Genomic DNA, 13,765 nt, shown 5'->3' on the forward strand with positions numbered 1-13,765 from the left:
GAGCTATTTATTTGAGAGAGAGCAAGCACGAGCGGGGCAAGGAGAGGGGGTATAGGGAGAAGCAGACTCCTAGCTGATCAGGGAACCTGAACTAGGGCTTGATCCAAGACTCTGAGATCATGACCTGAGTCGAAGGCAGATGTTGAAAAAACAGATGTTAACACACTGAGCCACCCAGGAGCCCTTCTTTATCACTTGTTTTATTGAAACGTTCCCAAATACTTCCCGAAAAGTTGGTTATAATGGCACATTTGGACTTCATCAACCTTTTGAACAAACTCTTTGGCATCTCATTTGCATTTGAGTTTCTCTGCTGAATCTTTGAGAATCTATATTCAAATCTTTAAAATGTCACCCACTCCTGCTGCAAGACTGAACAGGTTTATAATGGGCATGGCATCTCGTTACATTTCTTAGATCATTTAAAGGAAACACCACCTTGGCACACATATTTAAGATACTCCACATAAAAGACAATCTGAAAAGAAAAAGAGTAATTGTTGCAAAATACCAGAGTAGCCAACCATATCAGACACTGCGGAGGCAGCTTTTTGTCACAGGAGGCTGAGAATGAGCTGCCCACAGACATATGAAGTGTTTCAGCTCGTAGCCTGTGTAATGGGGTATTTGCCTGTGATTCTCAGTCCACAGCGAGTTATACTTGGGTAGGACTTGCTTCACATGGTTGAATAAACTTACAGATAGAAGCTTTTCAACTGGTGGAAAAGTTAGAAACGATGCTCCGAGTTTGTTTTAGGCTATGCCATTCATACTCAAATAATCAGAGTTTAAACAGTCCCCAACTGATTAATGTTTGTCCCACATGGTGACAAATCTACAATAATGTAGATGTCTCTGCTATCCGGTTGTTTGGTTTATCCCTTTATTTTATACAGACTTTCCATGATTTTTACTAATTATCCACAAACTGTTTTAGGTAAATAGCTTGTGTTTGTTTTTTTCACTTGAAATTTTGGAGATGCTTATGCTTATGCTGCATCAAATTTAGCCTAGATGATTCCCATGACATTTCTATTATTTGAAGAATATTATTTTCATTCTCACCTCTGAAACCTCTTTTTCTTAAACATTAACATACCCATAACTACCCCTTAGATCACTTGGAAATAATAGATGTTCTTCATTTTCTGTTTGTAGTTTTCTCCTTGGCCTTATAAAATCTTGTTAAATTTTTTCCCTGGGTGCTTTATAGTTTTGATTCTAACGTAAATGGTACCTTTAAAAATATTTATATTTTTCATTGCTGTATGGAAACGTAACTGTTTATGTCTACTGATTTCATATCTAGAATCATTGCTAACATCTGATATCAATAATTCATCTCTAGATTAGATTGGTTTCTAGATTAGTGTATATATAATATCATATCATCTAAGATAATCACAGATTTGTTTATTTAAAAAAATCTTTATGGTTTAATTTTTTATTCATTTTAAAAACTAAAGTATAATTAACACACAGTGTTATGTTATTTTCAGGTATACAATATAGTGATTAAACAATTCTATACGTTAATCAGTGCTCATCACGATAAATGTACTTTTAAACCCCTTGGCCTATGTCACCTGTCTCCCACCCACCTCCCCTCTGGCAACCACCAGTTTGTTCTCTATATTTAAGCATCTGTTTTTCTATTTGTCTTCTTTATCTATTCATCTATGAATGGACATATGCTTTGCTTCCATAGCTTGGTTATTGTAAATAATGGTGCAATAAACATAGGGGAACATACATATTTTTGAATTTGTATTTTTGTTTTCTTGGGATACTCAATAGTGGAATTACTGGAGCCTATGGTAATTCTATCTTTAATTTTTTGAGGAACCTCTATACTGTTTTCCACAGTGGCTGCACCAGTTTGCATTCCCACCAACAGTGAACAGACGTTTCTTTCTCTCCACATTCTTGCCAAAATTTGTTGTTGCTTGTGTTTTTTATCTTAGCCATTCTGATAGGTGTGAGGTGGTATTTAATCATGGTTTTGATTTGCATTTCCCTGAGGATTAGTGATGTTTGTACATCTTTGGAAAAATGTCTATTAAGGTCCTCTGCCCATCTTTAAATTGGATTATTTGGGGTTTGGTGTGTGTGTGTGTTTTAATTTTTATTCTTGCTTTACTTCCCCAGCTGTGACCTCAGCATGATGTTGAATAGAATTGGTGACAAATGGACAATTTAGTCTTTTTTCTAACCTCAGGAAGAATATGTTCAATATTTCCCCACTAGCTGTGATGAGCAGTGCACTGCAGAATTGTTATGCTACATTTGTTTACCATATTGGCACTCTGAGCTGAAAGGGTCTATGGAGTGGCAAGACTGGAAGAAGTGGCTGAGGGAATGGCCACTACCCCATATTGAGTGGTGATGTGGACTTCAGGGATTTAAGAAAGATTAAAAAGGCTAGCATTGGGGTATGAGGGTCAGAGAAAGTGTTAAAGGTGGTCGAAGGATAAACAGGCAGTGAGAGGCAGAGGCAGGGACTGGTGGGCCATCTCACCAGTGCCAGGAGTCTTCAGGAAATCCAGATGCCTAGGCAAGAGGTCCTCCCCCGGGCCCAGTACCAAAGACAGAGCCATGAGAACAAGGTGATTCATGACTTATTCTGCCTAAATCAACTCTGAATCTGGCTTGTTTCTGTTTTATTACACTGGTTGTGAAGTAAGATTGTCATTGGACTTTCTTTCAAGTTGCCAGTCTGACTTTCCTGGCAGAGGGTGGGAGGAAATATGACTCCATGCCCCAAAAGGCAGACAGCTGAGCAAATTTCTCCATGGGCATCGGTGCTGCAGAAATCAAAGAATCATCCTAACTATTGTGAGGAAAGGAGACTAGCATATGCTTTTCATTTTCTTTATAAACTTAATTATTTTATTTTAGGGTTAAATTATTTTCACTTTTGGTAAAATGTTAAGACATTTGAGACCGTGCTAATATCCCATTCTTTCCTGTCCCCTCTGCCCTGTCCCAGCTACATACTTCACTCCTTAGAGGGAACTACAGTGACCAGTTTGTTGTATTTCCTTCCCGGTAGGTTTCAATGGATTTGTGTTCATAAATATGGCTATTTATAACTATAGCAAAATGCGTATAATATTATTTATTTCTATGGCTATTTATTTATATGACTATTATAAATGTGGCAAAATGTATATAATATTATCGTTGCTGGTGTGTAGGTGTGTGTGTTTAATGCAAATTCTATCACATTCAAGTTATAGTTTCTGTTTCTTCCTTTTGGGACATTAATGTCTTCAAAGATATATCCAGAGAAAACACTGTAAAAACTCTAGTGAAACAATCTTTTCTGGAAATTTCGTCAAAGATGATAATGAACATAGAGATAGAAATTGATAATGTCATAGAAACTCAGGACTGAGAACATTGAAAGTGGCTCAATTTATCATGGGAACTGTATGGCAGATAAAAGAAAAACAGATGCCCCAAATTTCCTCCTGCACTGCAAATGGCCCACGGGCACCCGTACACCTTAGTGATAAAAAGCGCGAGTGAGGGCTCTGGCTGGCGCTAAAACAGCTATTAATTGTTTCCTCTCCTTAAGATCAAGTCTGAATGAAAAGGCTAAATGAGTTTCCTTTAAGCATGAGGACTCCTGTTGAATTGTAGGAGGACTGCTGAAAGATGAAGGACGAATGTGTGGTGTGTGTTTTAAGGACTCTGCTTCCAATTATTCTTGTCCCTTTATTGTTGAGAAGCAGTGCCTGTATGAGTAGGATCAGGGACTGAATACTCTTCAGAAATTCATTATATGCAGCAGCCACTTTTTAACCTTTGCCTGTGAGTGATTTTTGAAATGCACTTGTGGTGGACGGGTTTTAAATTCTAAAGGTGAATGAAATGGCATTGTCAGAGCAATAATGTCTATGGTGATGACAACACTGGTGCCTGGAAATTGAGTTCTTCAAGGGAGGGATATTATGGGAAGAGTTAGAAAGAATTGCGTCTTGATTTCCAATATATTAATTTATTTAAATAGCCTCATCTACGTATATAAAGGAATCATAGGATGTTAGAGTCAAAAAGACATTAGAGACAATCCAGTTATTGAAATGACTTTTTAAAAAGATGTAATGAGAGAGATAGACAAACTACAGGAACAGCTCAAGGTCACACAATGGATGGAACAAAAAACCCCAAGCTTCCTGGATTGGGGTGGGTACCATGGGCTTTCTCTGCAAAGTGCTGCCTCTCTTAATTTGGTCACACAGTGACCATGTATTGAATGAAGCATTACGAGAGAATGAAGCTTTTGTGAGGTGGTGTGGGGTAGAGGAAGGGGCATTAGTTATGGAGTTAGACACCCAAAGTTGAATTCTGAATCTGCCACTTAAGTGATTTTAAGCAAATCCCTTTACTGGCCTCACCTTAGTTTAACCATCTTGCCTGTCTCGTAAGAAAGATAAATTTTGGGGGAAGCTAAATGAAATCATTTCAAGAAAGTGCCAATACAGGGTCCACCACATTGTGGGATCTTGAAAAGTGATCGTTTTCTTTTTCTCTGTTAAACAAGATGTCAAGAAGGAGAAAATAAACAGAATAAAACCAAACAAAAACCCAGAAATAACTCTTACTGGAAATAACTCTTATCTTGGGTTTTCTATATTTTCCTCCTTTTTCCTTCCTTCCCTAATCTACTAAATTAGGTAAGCAATCACAGCTCCAGTTTTGCCTCATCTGCAAAGTGATCTTGGGAACGTTGGCATACCAGGAAAAGCTGCTAGGTGTCTAATTTTACATGATGACCCAAGAAATGGTGAAGAGAACTCTGGAAACTTGCGACTGGGCCCCAGGTCACTTGGTTCCAAACACTCAACAGGAGAGAAGGCAGAGGTTGCTCCTGATTTTTTCAGAACTTCCCTCAGTACACAATCAACTCATTCCGAGAATGTAGAAGAACATTCTTATGTCTTACCTGAGGGTAACAATTGGCTGTGGGCAGGGACGAATGGTTCTTGGTGCGGAAACTTGGTGGGATCATCAAAATGCCCTCTGATGAATACCAGTTCATGCACATTTGATCAGCATTTTTAAAGGTTTCCCTGTACTTACTGGCTGTTGGGGCTTCAAATAAGCCATGATATCTCACTTCTGGGGAAGATGATCTCAAATCCTTGAAAGACAGGCTGTAAGAAGCCAATATAGAAAATCAATATGAAACAAAGACCTGTTCCTCCATCTCTACTCCAGTGACTCTGACTGATGTGACCAAGGAAGTGTAAATGTTTTACATCAGAGGGGAGTGTCATCAGCTACCAGAATTAACTGCACTACTGGTGGAACCAGATGATAAGAAGGACCCATAGCATTTATTTTGAACTCTATCCTGAAGAAAGTGGTATGATCTCAAGGGAATTACACAGAGAGGGAGCTCTGACATTCTAGAAAAAGAAAGAAATATGGAAATAAATTCAGGCCAAGATATGTGGGAATGTGCTGTTCAGATTGGAGGCTGGAGGCAATGTGTCAGGTGAAGGTAGTAGTAGCAGATACCTTTTAACAGTTTTAAGGTCTTTTACTGAGTAAGTGTGGTAGGATGTGGAAGGAAGCTTGGTAAGGTCAAGGGGCTGGCTCAGGAGGCTGAGAAGGAAAGGATGGTGGATGAATAACAGGTGGGAGCAGCAATGAGGGGGGTTCTCCCTTGGCATTGAACAGATATTGCAGATTTTAGGTCTTTTTCTTAGCATTATACAGAGGCACAGTCATGAACAGGGTTTATAGAAATCCCAGGAATGAGGTTAGGTAGCACTGGGATGCTGTCTAGGGAGCCCTAGCCCCAGTTTGAGGTGGAAAGGGGCCACAGCTAGGGCAGGCTGCACTAAGAAGGGTCTTGCCCTACTGGCTCTAGCACCTTCCCATAAGTCCCACCTTATACTCAGGCACAAAGGTTGCTGGGACCAGGGTGACAACCAGCAGGGGAATCTATGACCATTCCATCTCTGGAAATTCCCTTAGTTTCTCCCCACCATCCATGCCCTCTGAATGTGCAACTGAGCTTCTGGTAGCATCCTTCTGGTTTTGAGCAAAATTTCAACTATGCTTTCTAGTTTTCCAGCAATAACCATGGGATTTGAAAGGCTTCTTCATACTCTTGAGCGAAGTGCCCCACATCTTCACTCATTTGAGGTCCAGATTATGTCTGAGTGATTTGAATCTGGCTAATAGGGATCAGAATCTCTGGGGGGTGGGGGGAATGGACGTGGGGTGGAGAAAGAGCGGACACCAACAATGATGTTGAAGACAATGACATAGAAAGGAAAACCTGGTCAAAATCTGGGAGAGCTGCAGCAAAGAGATCCAGAATCTGCTTATCATGTGGGAGTTTTGAAGTGGAAGTTCTAGGAGTTGATTCATCAGAAACAGTAACCGGTAACAAACTGATCACAAGATTCCTGGGGAGTCTTCATGCGGAAGACTGGGGTGGAAAAGCTCTGTTTGTACAGTTCCTGTAACAGAAGAAAAGTCGTTTCACAGGGATACTCATAGGCCAGGTGGGACAGGTGGAAAGCCCTGGCATCTTCTGCAAAAAGTCTTAATGCCCCATGCCTGGGATAATACCACCCCTACTGGATCTTCCCCTTGTTGACAGCCAGTGGGGGCAGTCAGCTTCTGACTTTCCACCCCCTGCCCTCACTGAAAGTGACTGGAATAGGTGCCATCCAACTCCTTCCTGTGGCTGGTGGTGCAAGTCCTGATGACCATCTAGTGCTCAGGGTCAAATCCATGCCCTCTCGCCTCCTGACTCCCTGCGCTGACCTCTGCAGTTTTTCTTTTTTGGTCTTGGTTCCTTCAAGCAGGGGGTTGGACATGGATTCTCCTTGAGATTTTTCCATTTCCCAGGCAGGCTTTTCCTTCACACACTGCGGGCTGGTGGACCCTTCCCTCAACCTGATCCAGCCTGCTCTCTCTCTCTCTGAGAGAATTAATTGACATTTCCAACTTGAGGTTCAAAGATGTAGGAGGATGTGTTTGCCTTTAAACATCTAGACAACTTTTGCTGTTCCAGACAGGAAGAGATTGTCAAATATTTAGGCACATGGTAGCAGAGAAAGCCCAGTGCACACTTCTGTTTGGAAAGACCAATTATAAAAAATAAACAACTGCCTTTACCAAAAAAGATGTATCGAGACAGACAATAATGATATTCAGCTAATTTTAGCTTTTCCTTATTGTCTCTGTCCCTCTATACTTCTCTCTTACTCCGTAGTTTTGCTATTACTTCTCAATCACTTTTGACTTTCCCTCACTTTAGTTGCCATTTTGATTGTTTTCCTGTTCCTTGCTTTATTTGAACTATTGTTCTTTCTTATGTATGATTACAGTGTAAGCCCGAAGTCCAGATAATATTAAGCTAGAAAGGCCCTGTTAATATGCATTTGCACCACAAAAAGGAAATGAGCTCATTTGTATGATAGATGAAAATGTATTATCTTGCTGAAATAGTGAACATGAAGGTCATGCAATGTGAAGATGCCATGACGTCTCGCCAAGTTCAAGGATTGCATTTGGGAATTATATTTCCCCTGAGTTAGAGACTGGAGTTAAGTAGGCAGAGAATTAGAAGCTGATAAAGGAATTACTAATACTGCCATTTGTTTTACAAATTTCAATTAAAGGATTTAATATGATGGTTAAACTATAAATTACATTTAGTAAAGCTACGAGAGTGGCATTTTCCTTAATTTAATATTCCTGCTTAATGCTGGGAGGCATTAATCCAGGAGGTACTGGGTGGTCTCAAGTTCAAGTGAAATCCCTGGTATTCATGATGTCTGGTTAAGCAAGAAATACTGTGTATGAGATTGGAGAGTGGAATGAAGTATTATGCTATTATTTTAGAATCCAGAATTTAATATGATTCCATTGCATTTGAAAGATTTAACAGATCTCAGAATGAGTGAACCAAATGTTTGGATAAATCACTGTAATTTCTCTTTCATTAGCTTGATAGTTGCAAATGAAGTAGATTTTACTTTGTTATGTTTCCAACCCAGTAAGAATAAACATGTAAAGAAAATGAACATCAAGGCACAAATGTGTACATTCAGTGTCACCAAACTATAAAAGCTTAAAAAAAAAATCAGCTCTGCGGAATTTATAGGGACAATCCTGTGGTATTTCCAATCAGATGAAGAGAGCTTATCTTGTTCAACCATGAGGTTTAACATAATTTCTCCAGTTTTTCATATTTTTCATTCACAATCTGTCAAAGGAAGGGCTAACTCCACGTTAGTGTGTGTATGTGTATAAACTTATCTCCAAGTTCAGTTAGCTTGTTTTTTCATCTGAATTGTCTTCAGTGAAGATAAAGGCCTTTGGGCCAAGTGTTCCATGCTTTCTCTTACTTGAGGTCCAGAGAGTGTCCTGGTGATTCTAATATGGCTGATAGGAATAAGAAGACCAGAAAGAAGAAATGAAGGCAGCATGGAGGGAATGAGCCAACACCAATGATGATGACAAAAGAACATCAGGTCAGAATCTGGAAGAGCTTGACAGCAACCCCCCATACATGTTTTTTTTTTTTTTCCCCATACATGTTTATACATGAGGGTTAGGAAGTAATTAAAATTTGTTAGTGGTTTGGTTCAGCAGAAATAGTAACTGACACCAACCTGGTAATCATACTTTACCTAAAACTCTCGCATGGAGGCCATTGCTCCTGCGACCAAGTTCTCTTAAAATTCCTCCCAGATATGTATCCCCTTCCTGCTTTCAGGAACTCTGCATGTCTTGTTTCCTAAATTGCTGTCTCACCCACCCAACCTAGCTTGCTCCTGCTCATTTTCTAGTTCCCTTTGTCCAGGAAGCCTTCCCTGTCCCAAACTAGGTTAGGGATCCTTGTTATGTGGTCTCATAACACTGTTGACACTTATTACAGTTGTAGTTAGTAAATAACTAACTTATTTAGTTGTTTCTTTAATGCCCGTGTCCCTCCCAGGACTGGTATATCCGTGGAAGTAGGGACCATCTTCTGTCAATAATACCTGCATGGTAAACAGGTAGATAGAAAGTATTTGGAAGGTGATAGGGAAAAAAAAGTTACCTGCATGAGTACTGAACAAGGCAGAAGCCTGGTGTTATGGGTTGGATTGTGACCTCTTCAAAAAAATATGCTAACATCCAACTCCCAGTACTTGTGAATGTGACCTTATTTGGAAATAGTTCTTTGCAGATTTAATGAAGTTAAAAATGAAGTCATTAGGGTGAGTCCTGATTGAATATAACTGAAATTCTTGTAAAAAGAGGAAAGTGCAACATGAAATCAAAGACACAGAAGAATAAGTCCACATGACCACAGCAATAGAGATTGTAGTGATGTGTCTATGAGCCAATGAACATCATGAGTCAATGGCCATCACCAGAAGGTGGGAGAACCCAAGGAAGGATTCTACTCAGAGTCTCAGAGGGAGCATGTTCTGTAGACACCTGGATTTCAGACTTATAGCCTATTAGATTGTGAAAGAATAAATTTCTGTTCTTTCAAGCCTTCCAGATTATGGTGTCTTGTATGGCAGGTGTTAGGAAACAGATACTTCCAGCCATCGGAACTGGTGCCAAAGGTTCCAGATAAACTAGCAGCAAGTGGCATTGACTTCTGTGATGATGGGCAGTGGTACTTAAGGCCAAGTTTGCTCTTAGAACTTGGGATTAGATGGATCTGGCAGGTGAGACATGAAGTAAGTGAAATGGAAGAGAGAGAAGAATTTCAGGGGCTGGGCATCCATGAGAATAGCTGAGAGTAATAGTTAAGATTTAGTGGGTTATTATACATTCCAACATCACCGAAGCCCTATATGAACATGTTTTTATTTATTCCTATAAATAATTTATGAAGTTGGTCCTATTTTCTTTATTTGTGGATAAAAGGAATGAGGAACAGTAAGATTGAGAAATGGCGGGGCCTTGATTTGAACCCAGGCAAGTATGAAGGACAGAGAGCAGGGAAAGACGTCCCTGAAAACGCCACTTGGTATAGAGCTATTTAGTTCCCAAAAACGATTTATTAAGGATTCATCTGGGTCGAAGTGTTTCACAGGCTGCTGCTGTGCACTGAGATTAAGCTGATTTCAAAGCTGCTATTGACATATAGGTATATGCTTTCTATTTTTAAGCTTGTTTTGACAACAGTGTCAATCAGTCTACATGTTTCATAACACCTTTGGCAATGCGGTGTGATATTGTCATCATATTCAGAATCTTGGTTTCATATCCTCCTCATTAAAACCCAGAAGTACTTATGACATTCTAGTGCCGGCTCCTTCCTCTCTTACATGTGCCTCTTCTGCTTCCAAAGTAGGTCAACCAGTAGCCCAGGCTCACAGAAGGCGCATATGCAGACGAATCAAACGCTGGTAGGAATCCTGTCGGAGGAAGAGATCGTTAATTCTCCCTCTAGAGAGAAGGCATCTCCCAGAGATGAAATCTATTCTTGAAATTCCTACGGGAAAGAGAATCCATTGGGTCTCTGAGTGGAGCATGTGTGAGAGCGGAACCAGGGCAGGGTACTCACCTTGCTCTTCCATTTTACCCCCTTCCTTACTGAGGCTCCATTTAGTTCCTCTTCTGTGAAATGGAGGTAACACTAGCTCACCTGCTGTCATAGTTTTTTGAGGAACAAAAATGAGAACATGGAGAGGATGGTGTTTTTCATTCAGGGCAATTCCACTGAAAAAGCTCTATCAGGAAGGAGCATCTTTGTTTTCCTTTAAGATAGGTGAACATTTTTATTGTTGTGCCCCAGGGATCCTTACTTTTGCTTTTCCAGATTTTTCTTCTTCCCTCCCCCTTCCCTTCCTTCCTTTCTCTCTCTCTCTTTTTTCATCAATCATCTCTACAGTCTCTTGAATCTTTTTTACTGTTTTCCACATGTTATATAGCAGGCAGAGTCTCAAATTGCAGAGCATCCATACTCTGCTGCACACACCAGGTAAGTCATACATGCACACGTTGAGAGAAATGCTCTTTACAAAAACTCTATGTGCCTTTTATTTTAAGTGGGTTCACTAGATCCATAGGTCAATTTTGGTAGTTTTGGGCATGATAGTAATTTGCACAGCTCATTTTTCTCTTCTCTAAATAAACTTCTTGGACTTTCCTTCTCCTCCAGCTTGGTTTTGGTCATTTTTTTCTTGTTAAGGTCATCTCAAGTACTAATGCAATTATTCCAAAACACAGACAGTCCTCTCAAAATACAGTAATGTTTACCCCTAAAATAAGTGTTCATTATTCAAATCACAAATTTAAGTAATATGATCATTGATTTCAAGCATGTTACAGAGATGTCAACATGTGGGTACTAACAACTGATGCTAATCATAATAATGATAATAATAATGATAATGATAATAATGATAATAATAATAATAATAAATTAGTACCAATTCAATCACAGTCATCTCACATGCCAGGCCCTGGATTAAATTCTGTTTTTACGTTTATCACAGACATCCTCAAAATAATCCTGCTGAGTAGGCATGACTATTCTTATTCTGCACAGGTGAAAGCTGAAGTTTTCATAAATTAGATTGCAGAAAGACAATTCAAGCAATGTAAATCTAGGGATCCAATAGCCAGTGCTATCTCCTGTGACTTCGGCTATGTCATAGGGATGGCCCATTAAGGACTGAGCAGACGTGGTTTTGGAAACTATATGGAATCAGGGCATCAGAATATTGTAGAGTCTTTCCCTTAATATCTGTAAAAACCTGCTTCCTTGCCCTTTACAGTAGCTGTTACATCCATCTGCTCACAATGAATTTCTTAATCACCTGTGGTGATGTGATTCTGACTCCTTAAGTATTTTTTCCTGGCCACCATGGGGAATGCTTATTGTTATAACATCTGCTCACCCTTTCCCTCCTGGTAAACCTGAGGCAGAGGAGTCACTGGAGGGCTTTTAGCAATGTCTTCCCTTTCTGGGTGTGGGGAAAGTTGGCCATCTGTCAGTGGCCATGGGGTATCCTTCTCTGACCTCTTGCATTTAATTTCCTGGACTGAGTGCTCACTCTTGCCCACTCTATTTACTATGGTGATTTTTGTCCTCTCCTTACATACATGGTTAAGAAATTATAATTCCTCCAGGAAGGACTAAGGCTGTGCTTTCCAGCAAGGTAAAGACAGGATGTATCCCACCATAAAGGACTTTGGTTTTCAAAAAGACAGTTTTATTATTTGTTCTTATTGTGGTATCAAATTCCTTTGAACTTACTTATCATAATAGGGCATGGTCATCTGAACTATAGTCTACAAAAGTATAGGTAAGAAATTTCTCTGTGGTTATTCTTACTACCTTCCTGAAAACTCAGCATTTTGACTGGAATTAGAAATTCCAAGTCATTTTCCAAAATTGGAAAGCTGGAATTTTATCTTGAGTCAAGGGGTTGGCTTTTTATGATGATTGACTTTTAGTCAGTCTGGCATCTGTTGCTCTCTTCATTTCCACTTCTTCAAATTTCCTCCTCCATATTATTTTAAGATTTAAGTGTCCAGATGGATACTAAATTCCTTTCTCACACCTGGCTTCCTGAGCAAGCAATGAGTTTTTTGCCTTTTCAGTGGGCACGAGCCATGTCTCTTGGCCTGCTTTTTGTAACATGCAACACTTTTTTCCTCTTCCTGGCTTTAATGGTCTCATTAACGGTCTCAGAAATGGTGGCTCTCAAATATCATTTATCCAAGTACCATCAAGGTTTCAGTGGAAAAGGGGCTGAGAGAAATAGAAAAACAGTCTCAGATTTCTATTCATCTTCAGCCAGCTTATCACGCTGCCCTTTGAAAGATGGCCTCATAAATTAATATGGTCAATGGACAGGCTAGCGGTACCACTGGCTGCTGGGGCAAGCCACTTAATGTTTTTTTTTTTTTTTTTTTGAACAGATTCCATATTGCTGTTGTTTGTAAATCCCCAGCTTATACTATTCCATCATCTTCAATCAAGTATCTGTATCACATTTTTGTTATTAATTCCTCTATGGATAGCATCTAGGTTGCTTCAGACTTTGTTAGCATAAGCAATATTTTAAGGAACATCCTTGTACATGCCTCCTTATGTTGTCAGGTGAGAGTTTCCCTATTGAGGAATAAGATAACTAAGGTTGTGGGTATGGGCATCTTTAATTTCACCAAGTTTCGCCATTTTCCCCTCAAAACTGTCTTCTTTACTAGCAATGCATAAAGGTTCTTACTTAGCTGCATTTTTGCTATTGCTTGGTGTCATCTGACCATCAGCTCAAAGTTCAGGATCTTATCATCTCAGTCAGGCCCCAAGTGAGTGTGAGGCTCCTTGGATGTAGTCCATTAAGTATGATTCTTTGAGTAGAATTTCTCTGGATCTCTGAAAGTAAACAAGCTGAAAGTGAACCAGCTGTTTGTCCCCCATGTACTCAACATTTAGGGTGGGAGAGGCATAGGGTGACCTCTGTAAACATTGCCGTTTAAAAAGGGGGATGGGATGCCTGGGTGGTAAAGCCAGCTAAGCATCTGACTCTTGGTTTTGACTCAAGTCAGGATCCCAGGACTGTGAGATCAAGCCCCACACGGGGCTCAACACTCAGCACAGAGTCTGCTTCAAGTTCTCTGTGCTTCTCTCTCTCCCCCTCCTCCCCATTCTCTCTCTCTCTCTCTCTCTCTCTCAAATAAATAAATAAGTAAATCTTTAAAAAGTGGGGGGTAATGGGAGACACTAAGATCACTGAATCTAGTAATTAGGAAATCTAACTGGGTGAATGCA

This window comes from Vulpes vulpes, chromosome 4 (genome assembly GCF_048418805.1).
Source record: "Vulpes vulpes isolate BD-2025 chromosome 4, VulVul3, whole genome shotgun sequence".
NCBI lineage: Eukaryota > Metazoa > Chordata > Mammalia > Carnivora > Canidae > Vulpes > Vulpes vulpes.